The 19,087-nt window shown below is 39.9% G+C and overlaps 1 long non-coding RNA gene across 1 annotated transcript in view; it reads right to left on the bottom strand.

Moving 5' to 3' along the window:
* Nucleotides 1-1,621: 1,621 nt before the first annotated feature.
* Nucleotides 1,622-19,087, bottom strand: part of LOC148124169 (uncharacterized) — a 69,843-nt gene continuing 52,377 nt past the window's right edge. Inside the window, exon 4 of the long non-coding RNA XR_015740279.1 lies at nt 1,622-1,994. This is a non-coding gene — a long non-coding RNA (uncharacterized LOC148124169). The remainder of the gene's footprint in view (nt 1,995-19,087) is intronic.

Raw genomic sequence — 19,087 nt, 5'->3', positions numbered from 1 at the left:
TGAAACCTTTAAAAACTAATCTTATGTTTTAAATCTTTTTTATTTTATTTTATTTTTTCAGCAGTGCTGAATTAACATAGTAACTGTAATCTTTGCCTAGCATACTGGAAAATGCCAGTTTAAAATTCAGCAGAAAGATATTTTGCTTATTATTTTTCTGTTCCTGAGCTAGCTGAATTTTTTATGGGTTTTCTGGGTAAGTCCAGGGTATGGCATTTAATAATTTTTCCAATCACTTGCAATACATCAGGTGATTGAAAAAATATCTATTAAATATTTATTCTATTCATCAAATATTTATTAAATCCAGTTCAGCCATGGACTTATTTGGGAGAAAAATGAAAGAAAAAACTAACTAGCTCAGGAAAAAAAGTTATTTAAAAATGCACTGAAATTTCTGTGAGGTTTCAAATCACCAGTCTTCCATATGCTTGACAAATATCAGAAACGTTGTGCTATTTCCACACTGTTCATAAAGAGAGTTATAGAAAAAAAAATCTGAGTTAATAATAAGCATTGCATTGGTCATTTTGACATTGAGGAATATAGAAGCTAGCATTCACCTGTTTCTGTCCTCCAGAAATATTTGCCTACTTGTCATAGGAGTGGACATCCCAGTACTATCAACAAGTCCTTGCACTGTAATTCCTCTCAGCCATAGCCTATGTTCACTATTTAAGGCCCCAAGGACAACTTCCAAAAATTGTTTTCTTTACTTATAGGGGTTAAAAACAATAGATTACTTTAAAATAACATGCTGGGAGAAAAATTAGATTCAAAATACACAAGTATTAATGAGTACAGAGGTGGGTTTCTACTGGTTCTGTCCACTTCTGTAGAACCAGTAGCTCTGAAGAGCAGCAGACATAGAACTGGTTCTATGTCTGCTGATGTTTTTGTCCGCCCACCCGCCCGCCTGGTCTTACCTGACCTTTATTTCCTGATTTTTTCAACTTCAGCTGCCATGCGAGGCACAGCTGCAGTTAAAAAAGCAGGAAAAAAGGACTTTTTCAAAAGCTGCCTCTCGGCACAAAGCACTTCTCAGCTGTCCAGGCACCAGGCTGAAGACAATTTACAGGCGTGCACAGCGTGCAGGGAAGCACATCGTAAATCACAGAACCTTGTAAATCACCGAACCGGTAGTTAACCCTGTTGGATCCCACCCCTGAATACCTTGACTTACAATAGTCCATTTAGTGACCGTTCGAAGTTAAAACGACACTGAAAAAAGTGATTTATAATCATTTTTTACACTTATGACTGTTGCAGCATTTCCAGTCATGATTTACATTTGGAAGCTTGACAACTAACTCACGTTTATGACAGTTGCAGTGTCCCAGAGTCCTTTTGCAACCTTCTGCCAAGCAAAGTGGAAGTGTGTCAGCTCCTATGGGAGGTTGTTGAAACTGGTTCAATAAAACACTTCACTCACAGTCTTGATGTAGCAATGTGCGTTTATTTTGGCCTCCTCCAACAGCAGCAACAAACGGAAAGTCTGAGTAAAGCCAGCACTGAGAGCATCTGCCTCTCAGCGCTGTTTATATTTCCTGTTCATCCCCCCATTAATTAGCTGACATCTGCCCTTAGCAAAACACCCAATATCCATCTACAGCAATCTCGCGCTACCACCCAGCCCCCCAAATAACACCTTCCCCCTCCCCAAATGTCGTCCTTCCACCCCGATCCATTCAATATCCCCTATGTAGAATGCTGACCAACCGAAATGACATCCCGAGGTATTTCCTGGCTGGTAAGAGTGGGAGGCATTTTGCTTAGAGCTTTGCAAAATGCCGAACAACTGATAAGACAGTTTCCCAGACGGTCACACCAAAGCAGTGAGGGGCAGTTATGCCTGGCTTCATTGGCTGTCATGGACATCAATTCGGGACCTTCCAGGTAGATAGCTCTCCCCCAACCACAGTGACCTGTCGGGCTTCATTTTGTCAGCAGCGTTGTTGAAGCCCGACATGCGGCCCCCTCTACCATGTGACTCTCTGAACCAAAAAATAGGCAATAATTATCTTGTATATACAATTTCCCCTCCCCACCCTCTTTTGTGGGGTATTTCCTATGGAACCGCCGCTGTCACCTGGGAGCAGACACATCTGTACATGGTATCTATGCTGCATCTGATAGTGCAAACCCCTTCCAGCTAACTAGATATTGCAGGACACCCTGTCGTCGATATGAATCAAGTATCTTGTCAATTTCGTAATGATCATCATGTAATGGTCCTGGCAGAATCACTCTCGGTTCTTGTCATATTAGCCAGTTTTAATAGAGCAACATGGAATATAGGGTGAATTCGTTTAAAACAGGACAGCAGTTGAAGCTTCACTGTTACCAGATTTATGATTCGTGATATTTGAAAGGGTCCAATAAACTTTGGTCCTAATTTCTTCTTATTTAAACCCAGGTGTATGTATTTTGTGGATAAATAAACCCAATCTCCAATACTATATGGCTTTTGGTCGGCTCGTTTCTTATTGCTTTGGATCGCATATGCTTCCTAGGCTTTTTTAAATGTGATTTGCACTGAATCCCATTGTTTCGCTATATAGTTTGCCCACAAAGTGGTATTGGGAGTTTCTTGTGTTTGTGCAGTTTGCGGCCTTTCCGGTATGGGTGTAAATTCCATCCCATTAACTATTTGAAAAGGAGAATAACCGGTGCTGCAATGAACCATGTTGTTGCATGCGACTTCAGCGTATGGCAGTAAAGTTGTCCAATTATTTTGTTGATAATCAACAAGTGGTAAGTAGGTCTTTCATTAATGGCAATGGATATAACAGTTCTGCACAGATGGCATTTAATCCTCGATAGTCTACACATAAACATAAGCTGCCATCTTTTTTTCACGGAATAACACAGGTGCTACCACATGTGATCTACCTGGAGTGATGAAACTCTTTTTAATTTTTTTTTATATATTTTCTCATTTTTTCTAATTCTTTGTGGGCCATGGAGTACATTTGTGGCTTAGGTAAAGGTGAGCCTGGGATCAATTCCATGGCACAATCCGTCGAGCAGTGTGGTGGTAAACAGTCAGTGCCATCTTCTTCGGACACCTTGGCCAAATCTTTATATTCATAAGGGTAGGGGTGTACGGTTGATAATTCTTTTATCAATGCGTGATCAGGAGCTCGCTGTGCTCCATGATAACTAGGTAGAGGACCAATTGCTAGCATCAATTTCTGATACCCTCCTTCCCATTTTACAGTTGGTTCCCACTTATCAAGCCAAGCTAAACCCAAGATTACTGCTTCGCTCATATGAGGAACCACCATGAAAGAAATCCACCCCCAGTGTTTACCCATCACCATTTTAAGATATTCAGTTCTATGGATCGCCGGAACCCCATCTAATATAGACCCGTCCACCTGTTCAAATTTAATGGGTACATCTAATTTAACAACGTTTAAACTTAGTTTGTCCACCACCCCTTTAGTTATCAAACATCTCATGCACCCAGAATCAATTAGTGCTCCCACCTTGATTCCTTGTTCAGTCCGCTTATTCCATAGAACAACAGGTAAGATAAAAGGATGGATTGGTTTACTCACCATCGGATCATCGGGGATTCCACCTTCCAAATCACAGTCGGCTGGAATCGTAGTCGGTATAGTGGAACTGTTATCTTCATCATGGTCCTCTGGTGATTTGCTTCGAACACCCCTCACTTTCTCCTGTCCATGCCACTCATTCCTGGTTGATCTGGTTCGGACACTTTCTAGATCAACCCAAGGTATTCTCTCTATGTCAAAGAGGATATGGGGCATGCTACAGCTCTATGCCTTGGTTTATTACATCGGAAACATTTCATTAGTCCTCTACCACTTGGATTAATCACCCCTTTAGTTTGGGGTTTTGTTACTGGATCCATAGTTTTACATATTTGGGCATCACTTTCAACTTTAGGTTTCAAGAGTCGGAGTCCATCATCTAATTCTATTGACACCTGATACCATTCGGTGAGCCTAACATGTGAGCCCCTGTACAGACATGCTTGATGTAACTTAGGGTCCAGACCTTCTTGAAATAGTTGTATCAGTAGACTTTCAGGTAATAACGGCAGTTTGCTAATCACCCTTCGAAATTCATTGATATATTCTCTGGCCGTTCTTTCTTTCTGTTTTATGGCCAGCAGATCTTCTTCGGGTTGTTTATCAGCCGTTGTATTCTCAAATCTAGTTTATAAGGTGGCCAAAAATTGCCCTATATCTCCTAACTCCTCTGCCCTGTTACGAAACAAATCGACTGCCCATTCATATGACTCTCCCACCAATATTCCAGTGATTGCAATGATCATTGACCAAGTGGAAGGATAACATTGACCATATAAGTCAAAATGATTCAATACCTGACCTAGAAATACAACTACTTTAGACCCACCAAAAGTAGCAGTCAGGGGAGGTGGTCCCCATCTTCCTGGTGCCTGCCCTCCCCAATGAGGCCCATACTCCATCTCTTGTCTGTCTATAGAGCCAAATCTTATGGAATAACTTTCGGATCCCACACTCCTCTCATCTAATCTTCTAGTACATAAATCTGACTGTTCCAAGCCTCTTCCTACATCACTTTCTCTGAATCCCATTGATTTTGGTGTGCCCAAAGAAGTACTATCAGGAGTTAAGGCTTGTTTACATCCCAAAGAGCCTCTATCCATGGGCCCTCACAATGTCATCTCTCCGAACTGCTGACGTAAAACTTCTAATGTGTCACTACGTGGAACCATCCACTGGCTGTCTTCTGCTCCAGGCCACCTTTTTACTTTGCAGTTCAATGTTCATTCCATTTGGAGCATCCCTTTTGGAGCGTAACTCCATTCACTCAAACACACTTTTGGCCGCACGGCTGACTGCGCTGACAGTGGAATATCCTCCGTCTTCTCCCCAATATTCTCACTGTCCTGTCTGCGCTCACCCCTCTCTTCAACTTCATCGCAAACCTCTTCCTCCAAAAAATCAGGGTCTTTACCTTCTACCATGATGATCCACCAATGGAGTAAATAATAAAAGGCTCAGCGCTGGCTTTCTGTCAGCTCCTATGGGAGGTCATTGAAACTGGTTCAATAAAACACTTCACTCACAGTCTTGATGTAGCAATGTGTGTTTATTTCGACCTCCTCCAACAGCAGCAACAAACAGAAAGTCTGAGTAAAGCCAGCACTGAGAGCCTCTCAGCGCTGTTTATATTTCCTGTTCACCCCCCCCCATTAATTAGCTGACATCCACCCTTAGCAAAACACCCAATATCCATCTACAGCAATCACGTGCGCTACCACCCAGCCCCCCCAAATAACACCTTCCCCCTCCCCAAATGTTGTCCTTCCATCCCGATCCATTCGATATCCCCTATGTGGAATGCTGACCAACCGAAATGACATCCCGAGGTATTTCCCGGCTGGTAAGAGTGGGAGGCATTTTGCTTAGAGCTTTGCAAAATGCCGAACAACTGATAAGGCAGTTTCCCAGCCGGTTGCACCAAAGCGGGGAGGGGCGGTTATGCCTGGCTTAATTAGCTGTCATCGACATCTATTCGGGACCTTCCAGGTAGATAGCTCTCCCCCAACCATAGCAACATGTCGGGCTTCATTTCGTCAGCAGCGTTGTTGAAGCCCGACAAAGTGACAGGATAACCATTTGTCTGAAATGGTATATAGGGCAGTGATGGCAAACTTTTTCGGCACCGAGTGCCCAAACCAGAATGCACATTCATGCGCATGCATGTGCACTGCTAGAGTGTCAGAAAACCAAAGACCAGCTGGCCGGTGTGCACATGCCATTTTTTGGACTATTTTCAGGCCGTTTTTGTGCCAAAAACAGCTTGAAAAACAGCCGGGTTTTTTGCTATTTTCAGGCCATTTTTCAGACTATTTCATTTTCTGGGCCATTTTCAGGCCGTTTTTGGCTCAGTAGAGCCTGAAAACGGTCTGAAAAAGGCCCGGAAATGGCCTGAGAAATAGCCTATTTTCTGGCCATTTTTCTGGCCATTTTCCAGCGCTCCGGCCCCAGCAAGCACCAACTAGCTGGCACACCAGAAACCAGAAAAACAGCTGCCGATGCTGTGCGTGCCCACTGAAAGGGCTCTGTGTGCCCCCTCTGGAATGTATGCCATAGATTCACTATCATGGCTATAAGGTTTCCTGCCTAAGCAGGAAGAGAAGGCTTAGACTAGAAGACCTCCAAGGTCCCTTCCAACTCTGTTGTTCTATTCTAAAGACAATGAGGAAACCAGGATCACATAACAACCGTGTTACTAATTTAAGAACTACAATGGTGAGAAAAGTCATAAAATGGGACAAAACTCACTTTAACAAATTTCTCACTTAGCAACATACATTTTGAGCTCAATTATAGTCATAAATTGAGGACTACCTGTATACATATTGTCCCAAGCCAGTCCCTAGGAAAAGGTTTCAAGATCTCCCTAAAGAACAGTGGAGTCAGGGCCATGTAGCTTTTGGTAGGAATATTACTGGGTTGAAGATTCTTTAACACATCAAAAATGAAACCAAAGAAAGAATTGCAAAACCTGTTTGTTAATAAAATGATTATACTCCATACTTAATCATCTTTGATGAGCGGGGAAACTTTTTGATGATAATGTATATTTCAATTACTTCAAAACACTATACTGTTAGTCTTTAGTTTATGACAGCGATTGGGATCAGAATTGCAATTACTAAGCAATGCAATTGTGAAATCACATGATCACGCTGCTTAGCAATGGCAGTTTCACAAATCTCAGTTGCATCATATAGCAAACCTGAGGATCTTGCATGATCGTGAACCAATTTCCTCCTGGACTTGACTTTGCTTATGGAAAGCTACCAGGGAATGTTGGAAATTGGAATCACAAGGCAGTGTGTCAACCATAACTTTAGAGAATGATCATAACTACTACTCATTCAGTACTATTTCTAAGTTTTAAAAATAGCCATTGAATGAGTGGTCCTTAAATTAGAACTAACTACTTACATTAGGGGTTATTCCCATCCATTGAATTTAATGGTGCTACAGATTTCCAAATCAAAGTTTTTCCATTTTGTCTTTTCAGGATATATCACAAAAGAGAGCTATTCACCATCACCACCCAAAAGCACTCTTTATCCCTTAACTTTTTCTTAATATACAAGCATCCAGTGTGTTGCTTCTGCAGGAAAATAAAAACACTATTAGAAATATTGTAATCTTTTTTTTCAAATATGTTTGATAAATCATTGCAGCTTAGATATAAGATAATTCAAGTTTAGGAATACACACTCTGTCTATATTATTTCAGCTGTCATCTTCAAGGACCAAAAGAAGCCCCTTCCCATATACCTTGGACTTGTCCAGCAAAGTTGCAAATGGGGCCATCTGCGTGAGAGCAAACACCTGGGATTAATTGCACTAAATAAATGAACAATTAAGAATATTACAGGAAGATTAAAACATCCCCAGACCTCTCTCTAACCCTCTTTGCCTATTTCCATGGCAACTGGCTATCCATCCAGATGTCTTATGTCTATCAACCAAGTTATATGTATGGAAAGATTATTCTAATTTATAAAGAAACAAAGAGATATCTAAGGTTGTGTGAAAAAAGTATAATTTCTTCATTTCATGTGAAATAACTAATATGGCAAATATAGCATTGACAGTTTGTAAGTAAGAGATCGATGTAAATTTTCACTGCATTCACAGTAAAATAAAATATAACCCACCAGTCCTTGAGCCAGCCAAAGTATACCATGTTGAGGTCTTGGGATTTAGGAGCCGACCAGCAGAGATGTGGCTGATGCAATAGAGATGAATGAACATGGCATGGGTGTTTCCCTTTAAGACTGGGGATTAAAAATCCCTTTGAGAGGGGTTTGTGTAAGGGCAGCCATTAGAGGGCATGTTCTCTCTCCTTGTGTCCGGTACCAGTGCAGAGTTTCTCCGTGTAGAGTTAAGAAGGTATCTGCCCACCACGTATATGTCTGTATATAACTCTTGTGTGTAAACCACTGTTAAATGTCTAAGTCTCTAAGTGCGGTGTTTTGCTCCTGGGTTGTCTCATAATGGTTATCATGCTGCAAATGCTCTGACATACCAGCCTAGCATTTGCTGCTCTGATGGCTAAACCCTATTTTCTCTCTACAATGAGGCCAGCAAGGGATACTGTTTGCATAGTTTTCATTTATTTATTCACCATAATTATAAGTATGGCTGCCTATCTCACAAGTAACTTTGGCTGGTATTCAACAAAGCTAAAGTCAAGATGCACAAACAAGTATTAATACTGTTATTAAAAGCTTTAAAATTATAGAAGGCACGAAATATTTTTAAAAATATTTTGAAAAGAACAGGTGTTAATTACACTGGAGTTATTTGAATATTTCACCAGTTCCCTATAGCTCTCATACCACACAGATCTTGAGAAAGTTCCAGAAAGTTAAAAGGGATTAAGCCAGTCTCACTTAAGGAGGAAGAATGCTCCATAAATTGGGAACTGCAGCAGGAAAGGCCCACCACCTAGGAATCACCAAGTGAAATTCCCTAACCAACAAGACCCACAGTATGCCCACTCTGATGGATGTGATGGAATGTGGTAGATCAAGAGCACCAGAAGTTATGGCAGAAGAACACAGAAGACAAGAAAAAGGCGGTGAGGGAAGAACCACTGCTGTAGGTACTACCTTCTAAACCTCATGCCTCAGTAGCTCCATCATGCATTGGAAAAAAAATCCTTGAAGTCCTTGTGGTTTTCTTGGTGACTCTTGGCCATTCTCTTGCTCTTGTTGCTTTCTTCCTTCTCCTTCTAATTACAGTGAATCTTCACCTTACAACCACAATTGGGGCCAGAAATTCCATCGTAAATAACTAGTTGGAGCTAATTTTATAACAACTTTACAATGCTTGTTAAGCAAATTACTGCAGTCATTAAGCGAATCCAGTTTCCCCAATGGACATTTGGATACCAGTCATAAATTCAAGCCCATTGATAAGCTCCTGAATACAATCACATGACCGCAGGATTGGTGCGACAGTTGAAAGTCCGAGCATAGGTCATTGATCACTTTTTCTGTAGCTATTGTAACTTTAATAGAATAACGGTGTTGGAAGATCTTCTAGTCCAACTTCTTTCTCAAACAAACAAATGGCTGTCCAAACTCTTCTTAAAACCCACAACTTCTGGAAGAAAGACTTTGCAATTGTTTAATAACTTTGAGCAGTGGGTAAAAGAAATGTCATATGTTGAAAATTACCTGTAGGAAACAGCCACAGAAAAAAATAGCTAAAAAAAAACAATCTTCAGAGGGCGGCAAAGAGATATTGAAAACTCCTTGCTACCCTCTAGTGGTCACAGTCCTGCAACCTAGATATGGTATGACAAAGGGAGAGAAGCTTTCAGGCTACTGAAGAAGGTGGTTCCTTGAAGAAAGGAAGCATGATAACAGGACCTTCCAGCAAGATAGTGAAAGGGTACTTTGATTAAATCGGAAGGGAGTGAAACTCTTGTAAGGTTCGGGCTGTTGTCTTGGGCTTTCTGGCTGGGGAATTTTGGAGTTGAGGTCCGCACATGTTGCTGAGAGAAACACTGAGTTAAATCATTATACCCATGTTTGGCTTTCTGGTTTGGAGAAGGCCTTCTCTTATGTCGCCCAGGCTACAGAAAATGGCAAGAATGTAATCTGTCCAGCTAACTGGTTCTTCACTTTAATTTAGACTGTCTTGATTTCACAGTTGTGTTTTGTATTTCTATTTTTAGCTGTAATTGTATGCTTAAAGTCACCTTAAAAAATTGAACAAATAAAAGAATAAGTTATACATTTATTTTTAATTTGAGAAAGCGCTTTTCAGACTGGAGCTGGCTTGGTTAATGTTTAAAGACACCAGGCTAGAAACCAGGAGGCCATGAATTCTAGTCCTATTTTAAGCATAAAAGAAGCTGGATGACCTTGACCCAGTCATTCTCACTCAGCCCTAGGAAGAAGGCAATGGCAAAACCATTTCTGAAAACTATACAAACTTGCCCAGGAGTTAACACTGATTCAAAGACATTCACACAAAAATCCTTTATGGTCGGGATACCATTTACTCCATTATAGTTTAATAATCCCAGAGTTGGATGCTGAATATTGATGCTCCAAAACAGTATGCATATCAAAGCTTGGTAAAGCAAAGCTAAACAAAGAATGTAAACTGAAGTCTCTTTGGGTACCTTGTCTCAACAGAAGCAGCTGAATTAAACAGAGAATCCCGTGTTGATGTGATTTTTTTTTAAAGGGTTTCTGAAAGTAGCTTTGTGCAATCTTTTTACACTCTTTAGTCTACCTCTCTGTTAATGCAGCCTAGCCAACACAGCTCTAGGCTGCATAATCAGAGGGACAGAATCAAGATCATGTATAGTGTTAATACCACTTTATAATGCCTTGGTAAGGCCACATTTGAAATACCACATTTGAAATACTGTATCCAGTTTTGGGCGCCATGGTGTAAAAAAGATGCTGAGACTTTAGAAAGAGTGCAGAGAAGAGCAACAAAGATGATTAGGGGACTGGAGGTTAAAACATATAAAGAATGGTTGCAGGAACTGGGTATGTCTAGTCTAGTAAAGAGAAGGACCAGGGGAGACATGATCGCAGTCTTCCAATATCTCAGGAGCTGCCACGAAGAAGAGGGAGTCAAGCCATTCTCCAAAGCACCTGAGGGAAGGACAAGAAGCAGTGGGTGGAAACTGATCAAGGAGAGAAGCAACCTAGAACAAAGGAGAAATTTCCTGACAGAACAATTAACCAGTGGAACAATTTGCCTCCAGAAGTTGTGAATTCAACAACACTGGAAGTTTTTAAGAAGAAATCGGGCAACCATTTGTCTGAAATGGTATAGGGTTTCCTGCCTGAGCAGGGGGGTTGGACTAGAAGACCTCCAAGGCCCCTTCCGACTCTACTATTCCATTCTGTACTATTCAATGCAATGAACTCAGCATCTAAATGCCATTTAACACTGATCTGTCCTGTATCTTTCCTCATCTCTATTCTCTTGCAATCTCAGGTGCTAGTCCCACATGGAAACTATTTGCCCAATGTGCACATTTGCTGAGTAAACAGCTTGATGGCTCAACTACAATTCTCTATGAATAGCAGTATATTCTTGAAGCCATTTTTTTAAAAGCGTCTCACTCTGAGAGCTCAGACAGCTGTGATGGCCCACAAGGAGAAAAGGCGATCCATTAAAAAATACAAATGAACTTGGCAACCAAGGATGATTTTAGATCAATGCCGTTTGTGCTGCTATTCATGTTATATTTATTATTGACTTCACTCAACATGCTGGCTGGCTTTTTGCTTGTAGAGACTCTTATCTAATGCACTTCCACCTACACAATGCACATTATAGTAAGTTAAGATATGACCAAGGGCTGAATTTCTTATCTGAAGATCCACCAGCAAAAAAACAAACTGAAAAGCCTTTCTAATGCAAAACAAATCATTATCAAACATGTTTGTGCATGTATATTTGTATCTTCTGGCCTCCTAGCATGTACAAAACATAAGAGACCTGCCAAAAGAGCACAAATCTGGCTTGGAAATGTGTTCCCATAATTGTCAAGTAGGGACCTGTAGAAAGCCAAAATCAAAAACTGAGTGCATTAATACTATTCTTATTTCACAGTTTCCCATGGATGGTATTCATAGGATACTATTCTAATAGTGGAGTGTCGACATTAAAATAATTTAGAACAGGTATTTTACAACTTGCAGGAGGATGGACTTAGCAATTGACTACAACTTTTTTAAAAAAATACACTTTATTGATTTTACAATTAAAATAGACCAACAACACATACATAAATGCAAGAGAGAAAAAGAAAACAAGAAAAAAAAGAATAGAAAGAAAAAGATAGAAAACAATTAAAAACATTTTCATCTTCAACAGTTCGTGAGACCTCCTTTTTATCCTTATTTTATGCCATATACACAATTAATCCTTACATATATCTATATGTTCTGTCTCACCTGTAGCCACAAGGTGAGTGTCCAAATTTCCAAAGGAAAATACACAAACAGACAGGAACAGGAACAACAGAGTTAACTTCCTTTGGTTGAATCCGTCTTTGGCAGTTTTCCCAGAGCTGCTACCAAGTCTGATAACGAGCAGAACCATAAATCAGAGGCGAGCGCTACACAGAATAATTTGTCCGAACTGATAACTCAAATAAACAAGTTGACCCAAACAGGGATTCAGAGCTAACACGCTCCCTTATATTTCCTGAGGGGCGTGTCAGTCTCTTTTCTTTTTACGTTGTATGTCACATTTCTGCCTGTGTCTTTGCCTTGCATCAGACCAGCATTTCTCGGCTTGATCTTCAGCTAATGACTCCAGCATGCTCTCCTGATTATCTGCCAACACCTGAGGCACAATCAGGGAGGAAGATTCTGGGGAGAAAGATGATTCCGAAACTTCCAGCAAAGCAGGCTCAAAACTCAAGGCCAAATCCCCCTCTTCCTCATTACTCGAGTCTATATCACTCAACAAAGCAGGCTCAACCCTCCGAGTCACAACATCTATATATCGCTACTATGATTCTATCATATCTTCTTTTGCCTTTTAGTGTGAAATCTATCTTTGGTCTATCCATTTGTACCAGCAGTTCCAGCTGTCGTAATATATGGAAGTGTCTTTATCTTTTAATGCCAAGGTTAATTTGTCCGTTTCTGCACAACTTGAATTTTTTTGAATAATCACTTCCTCTGATGGAACATGAGGCTCTTTCCAACATTGTTCAAAAGCCAATCTGGCCGCTGTCAAAATATGTATTATTATATATTTCACTTTTTTGGGTAGTTCTTTATCAAAGATCCCTAATGGAAAGGACTCTGGTTTAAATTCGATCTGTTCTCTTGTCATTTCCTCCAGCCAATTTCTAATTTTCTGCCAATATTTTTGAGTTTCTGTACAAGACCACCACATATGGAAGAAAGTTCCCTCTCTTTTTTTTGTGCATTTCCAGCAGTTCGGACTCATATTGGGGTGCATCTTTGCTAACCCCGAAGGAGGAAGGTGCCACCTGTAAAACATTTTATAGGCATTTTCTTTGTACGCTACCGATTTTGTGATTTTGTTATTTCTACCCCAGACCTTTTCCCATTCTGTTAAGGTGATACTACATCCTATGTTCCTACTCCAGGCTATTATGTTCCCTTTAACAATTTCTTCCTCTAATTCTACCTCTAATAAATAATTATAAAATTTTGTTATATTTTTTTGCCTGATCCTAATAAAATTTTATCTAATTGCTGGAGTTTATTATTAATTCCAAATTCTTTCTTGTCCTGTTTGTATCTACTTTGAATTTGAAGATATGCACACCGATCAATTTTTAATCCCTGATCTTGAAGGTCTTGCCACGATTTCAGATTTCCTTGTGTATCCAATAGGTCTTTATACTTAATCATTTTAGTAATATCCAGATTTTGGGGGGTGGGTCATTGCCTCCATTGTTGAGATCCAGATTGGCATTGACTACAACTTTTTAAAGTACCTTCATTTTATTCCAGACTCACCCAATGTCCATTGCAGCTGTCACAGGGACCCAAGAAATGGTTTAAGAATTGCAGACATCTGCCCTATTTATGCCTCTGCGCATTCTGAAACACCTTTACTGTAATCACATCCAAAGCACATCCAGTCATAAGTACTAGCTATGTAGCAGACATAAATGTTGTACATTAAAGCAGCCAGTGTGATGCAGCATTGTGCATGTATTAGGCAAACCTAGGTAATACTGATTCATTTAATAAGGCATGTCTCAGTGAACCATGATTTAATGGATATGGGAACCTAGTTGAGCTACATCGTATTTTTCCTGAATTTCTCATTAATGGAATATTCAAGTTAGAGACAGATTTTAAATTCTGTACTTAATGCAATCAATAAATAAGTATTTCTTTATGTATGTCCTGAATTTTCCACCATATTTTACTCATTATCATCACATTCATGTTAGAAGCACCAAAGTGCTTTCAAGTTGAAAAGAGTAACCAGTGACATCATCATTATCTGGGGGATGGCCAGTTGTGCTCTCCTTTCATGTCCCCATTTATGAGCCCACCGAAGTGGTATCTATTTATCTACTCATGCTTGCACAGTTTTAAACTGCAGAATAGAATAGAATAGAATAGAATAGAATAGAATAGAATAGAATAGAATAACAGAGTTGGAAGGGACCCTGGAGGTCTTCCAGTCCAACCCCGTGCTTAGGCAGGAAACCCTATACCATTTCAGACAAATGGTTACTCAATCACTTCTTTAAAACTTCCAAGGTTGGAGCATTCACAAATTCTGGAGACAAGTTGTTCCGCTAATGAATTGTTCTAACTGCTAGGTTGGCAAGAGCTGAAGTGAAGGGAGCTCTCCCCACCACACAGAAGCACTCAGGTCTCGAACACTGCAAACTATAAAACCAGCATTCTAACCATATGAACCAGTGAGCTCCCAACCAGATTTTTACTGAAGAACCCAGTCTATGACAAGGGGAGAAAAAAACTGTCCTATTTCTCTTAAATTATGTGTACTATTCCCCACGAAGCGTCCCACCAACTCACCTCTGTTATTTGTTTGAAATTCTCTGCAAAAAGATCACAATAACTAAAAGTCACATACACAAAATAACTGAAAGAAAATATTGCAGTGGGGTTCCAACTGCATCCAACCCATTTTGGATAATTCTATGCTTCTGTGCAGCTTTTCCATCTTTTTCCATTCCAACAGCTAGCCAATAATGTTTTTACAGGAAATAGCTAGACTTTGAATTGTATTTGAAACCAATTATCAGCTAAGAAACATTATTATCTGGCAAACATTATTATTGGCATTATTACCCAAATTGTCAGTTCCTATTGATAGAATAGTCAATATGGACATATTTAAACCGATTCCACTAAAAAGCAAGCAGGCATGTTTTCTCAGAAATATGTGATCTATGCTGGCTTAGTCAAGCCTGAAGCCAGTCTACTGGAGAAACAGAGTATAAATGCTTTAAAGAAAACACCATTCTTCACCAGTGCATACAATTACAAAGTTAGCCTTCAAGTATTAAATCAACATGTGTAAACTAGTTTTTTTTTAACTGGAGAAAAAGTAATACACATTTCTGATATGTCAACAAAGTAAAATCTTTTCTATGAATTAAGTCTTAGAGATGCTGCAGAACTGTTTGGCCTTGATTCAGAAATCTAGAGCCACTATCAGAAATCCACAAGCATCTGTTAAACTCTTGGGGACCAAGTAATACCCACAAATTTTCTACAAAGTCTACAAGCGATTGCAGGAAAATTCAAAAGTAGCTCCCAGAAGTCTGAGGCCTTTTGGTAATACCCATTCCAGATGGCTTTAATCATGTAGGCAGGAATTATTGGGGGGAAAAGTTGTTTTTTTAAAATCACGCATATTTTATTACCAAATACTGAAAGTTAATATGTTCAGAATAAAGATGTATTTAGCGTGCCCTGGGAATAGAAAAAAGAATAATTCTTAGGAACTAAAGTATTTATATTTAGAGATGTGTGATCTAGTAGTTTTTGAGGAAAATATATTCTGTTAATCATAGACATATTATTTCTCTCCTTGGGGGGAAAAACTTGTACAGGCTTAGCAAACATTGAACATTCGGTCTCTCTTCTCATTAATATTTTAAACCAGGTAAACCTAAAATATATTTGTAATCAGATAATTTTTGTGTTGCATATATTTTTATTTATTATGTTGTTCTTTCATTTTTTCTTCATGTGGAGTGAGTTGTTTGTTTTATGAATGTTCCCTTAAAAATTGGCTAATAAAAACATTAAAAAGTTTTTTTAACAAAAGGGTTTCCCTATGAAATGGTAGGCTTCATAAAGAACTAGTTGGAATTCACTTCTTGTTTTGCAGATTTCTATCATTAAGACTTAGGTCCACATTGTTTTATTGTAGGAGGATATTTCAGAATATGCCTGACATAAAAAACCACTTAAAAATGATAAAAGCCCAATTTATTTACTTAGCTCTGTTTTAAAGAATCAAAAGCATAACACTGGAACAAAAATCAAGACATTAAAAGGAGAAAAAAAAAACCTTTGGTTAGAGTTTATTGATTCATGACTGTTTTTCCTTACTAAATTACAATTCACTTAAAAGATCATTTTGAATTTTTTTTACTATTTTGCTTCCACATTTCAAAGAGAAGGTCAAAATGGCAATACTATTAGCTTTTTTAAAAAGCTTGCATCTCTAGCCAAAGTTCATAACCGGACCTTGATTCTCATGGAAAGAACAACCAGGAATTCTAATTTAGCTATAATATATAGCTAATTTAGCTATAATATAATATATAGGGTGAGTTTGCATAAACCATTAACATTGTATCCATGTAAAGAGGGGTATGGATTGCCTATTTTAAGCCTCCCTAAACCATGGATAGCCTCTGTGATAAAGAACTCCATTTGTCAAGTTGAAAACAAAAAGAAAGTTTCTAGTGGGAGAAGAACAACCGTATCTGGGTTATCAAAATTCATTAGATTCATTATCAAAAACCATTAGATAAAGCAGAGCAATATAGAAAACTCATCCCTTGTTGACATCTAAAGGTCACTGAGATGCTTGTAGCTTTTAGCTAGGAGAGAATTTTTAATTCTTTCTCTTTGTATAATTCTCATACTAAACATTTGCCCCCAACAAATTGCTGGAAAGATCAGAAGTATATTCCTTCTAAGAAAAAGCTTTCGGGGACTTTGCTCCCAAGGTCTCTGATTGGGAGACCCTATTTCAGAAGCTGGGCTCATGGGATCAGTTGGAATTGTTGCTAATGTGCCAGGATCCTTGCTGCGTGGCAACCTCCTTGCTTGAGCTACTGGTGGCAATCTCAGGACTGGCAGAAGAGTTCCCTAAGCTTATGGTCTTGGGGACTTCAATCTGCCATCCCAAGGTTTGGCCTCCAAAGCAGCCCAAGAGTTCATGGCCACCATGATGGCATAGGCCTATCCTAGATCATCTAGACCAGGGGTATCAAACTGGCAGCCCCCAGACTGGATGCGTCACCCACAGGCCAAGCCCACTTGAGCTCCGCAAAGGGGAGCAAAACATAGCAAAATGTCACATGATGGCAACGTGACACCGCAAATTTGACTCCCCTGATCTAGACAATGGTCACAACTGAATATCTTGTCAGAACAATGGAATGGTAATGTAGGGAAATGCTTGTTGTCTCCCCCTCCTCTTCCATCATGGTCAGATCATGTCCTGGTGTCCTTGAGAATCTAATTTACTGCCCTCTTTTGAAGGGAGGCTGGATCCATTTGAATAGCCTGCCTCTGGAGACTAATGGACCCGAATGGTTTCTGGAGGGAACTGCGAAGTATCCCACAGCTTTATTGTACATTCCTGTTGAAGCTGTACCTACATCCTAGAACCAAAGGCAAGACAAGCCTTTGGACATGATTGCACCTGTGGGGCGATGTGGACCCATTGCTCCCAACACTCTTCATAGTTCCTGGAAAAGCTACAGGTTCTGAAAAGGGCTAAGAGATGCTTAGAGCATCGCTGGAGGAAAACAAGGGATGAATTACATTAGACAAAACTTAGACCTTCCTTGCGGAAGAGTGATGAAACATCATTTTCCAATCTTATTGCCTCCATTGTATCATCCAGTGGCCCTGTTCAGGTTAACTCAGTCCCTCTTAGAGAAAGAGGATCTTTTTCAGGGTCATGAAGAGAAACTAGTGGAACATATGATGGACAAAGTCATTTTGGATTCATCTCCAATTGGAATTCATGCATGGTGCAGGTCCATTAGAAATGTCTGGGGAAAGATTTTACTTGTCTATCTGGGAATTATTCAAGCCTGTAGGACTTGATGAAGAGGACAGGGTCCTCAATGCTATCAGTGCAACCACCTATTAGTTAGATCTGGGACTTTAACATTTTTAGTTCTGGATGGAATTGCACTACCCCAGATGTAGCTGATGCACAACTTGGAGGTTCTCCTAGACTCAAAACTCCTGCTCAATGAGCAGGTGGTAGTCATAAGCCTTTGAGCAACTTTGTTTTGTGCACCAGTTGTCTCTTTCCTGGATCTGGAGTCACTGCACTCAGTCACACAAGCCCTAGTCAGGTTGTGGTCCTCCAGCAGCCTGTGGAGACGGCAGCAGAGTTGGACAGTGGGGAGGAACTTGGGTCAGTCCAGGAGTCTGGGGAAGACTCGAACGAGAGTCCTGCATCTGATACAGAGACGGGGCCAAGGCTATCTGGGAATTATGTGCTGACTCGAACGCCTCCAGAATCTGACAGCAGTGAGGCAGAGAAACAAGGGAAGCCTATTCCCAATGCGTGCGTGGGCAGAGTTGCCAGAAGGTGAGAACGATTAAAACAGGGGCGACTCAGGAGTAAGGCTTGGAGGTGATTGGCCCTCCCATAAGACATAAAGGAGGAGCAAAGGGACATGAATCTTTGCAGGAAGCAACTTTGTTCATTCTGGTCAGTTTGAAACCTGAAGCTCTGTGTTGAATTTGTGCTCCGTTTGGCCTTGTATAATTTAGTCGTTAACAGCATTTCAAGGAAGATAAAAGTGTGTGCTTATCAGACTTATCCTGAAAGACTTTGGCAGACTTCCATGGGCCTATTTACAAACTGCTTGAGACTCATTACAGACAGTGAATGACTAAAATTTACAGCCGTTGATAAAGAAAAAAGGGTTTTGGGATTAACATGTGTTTGTTAGTGTCTCAATAAGTTTCAAGTCCCTGGGTTATGAGTATAAAGCTGACAGGATAATACTTATAGGGACAGGACCAGCTATTACTTACTACTCCAAGGATAGCAATGAAATCATAAGACTTGAAAGTCATTTAAAAGTGCCAGTAACTTTCTCCATGGTTTTGTCTACTTTTATAAACTTACTAAGATAAAATATACCAACAGCAGAGTGTTACGACAATTGAGTCCTGTCAGTCCTTTCCAGGACAACTCAAGCTTGCCACCCATTAACACTCTTTGCAACCAGAAATCCCAATGACTCAATGATCCTCCAAAGTTTATGCCCTATACCAGACCATAAGAATAATCAGTGATCATTGTTCCAG

This window comes from Pseudonaja textilis, chromosome Z, assembly GCF_049901715.1.
Source record: "Pseudonaja textilis isolate UNSWEBS1 chromosome Z, rPseTex1.2, whole genome shotgun sequence".
Taxonomy (NCBI): domain Eukaryota; kingdom Metazoa; phylum Chordata; class Lepidosauria; order Squamata; family Elapidae; genus Pseudonaja; species Pseudonaja textilis.
The sequence above is the reverse complement of the archived record's forward strand: the minus strand, read 5'-3'. Positions and strand labels throughout refer to the sequence as shown.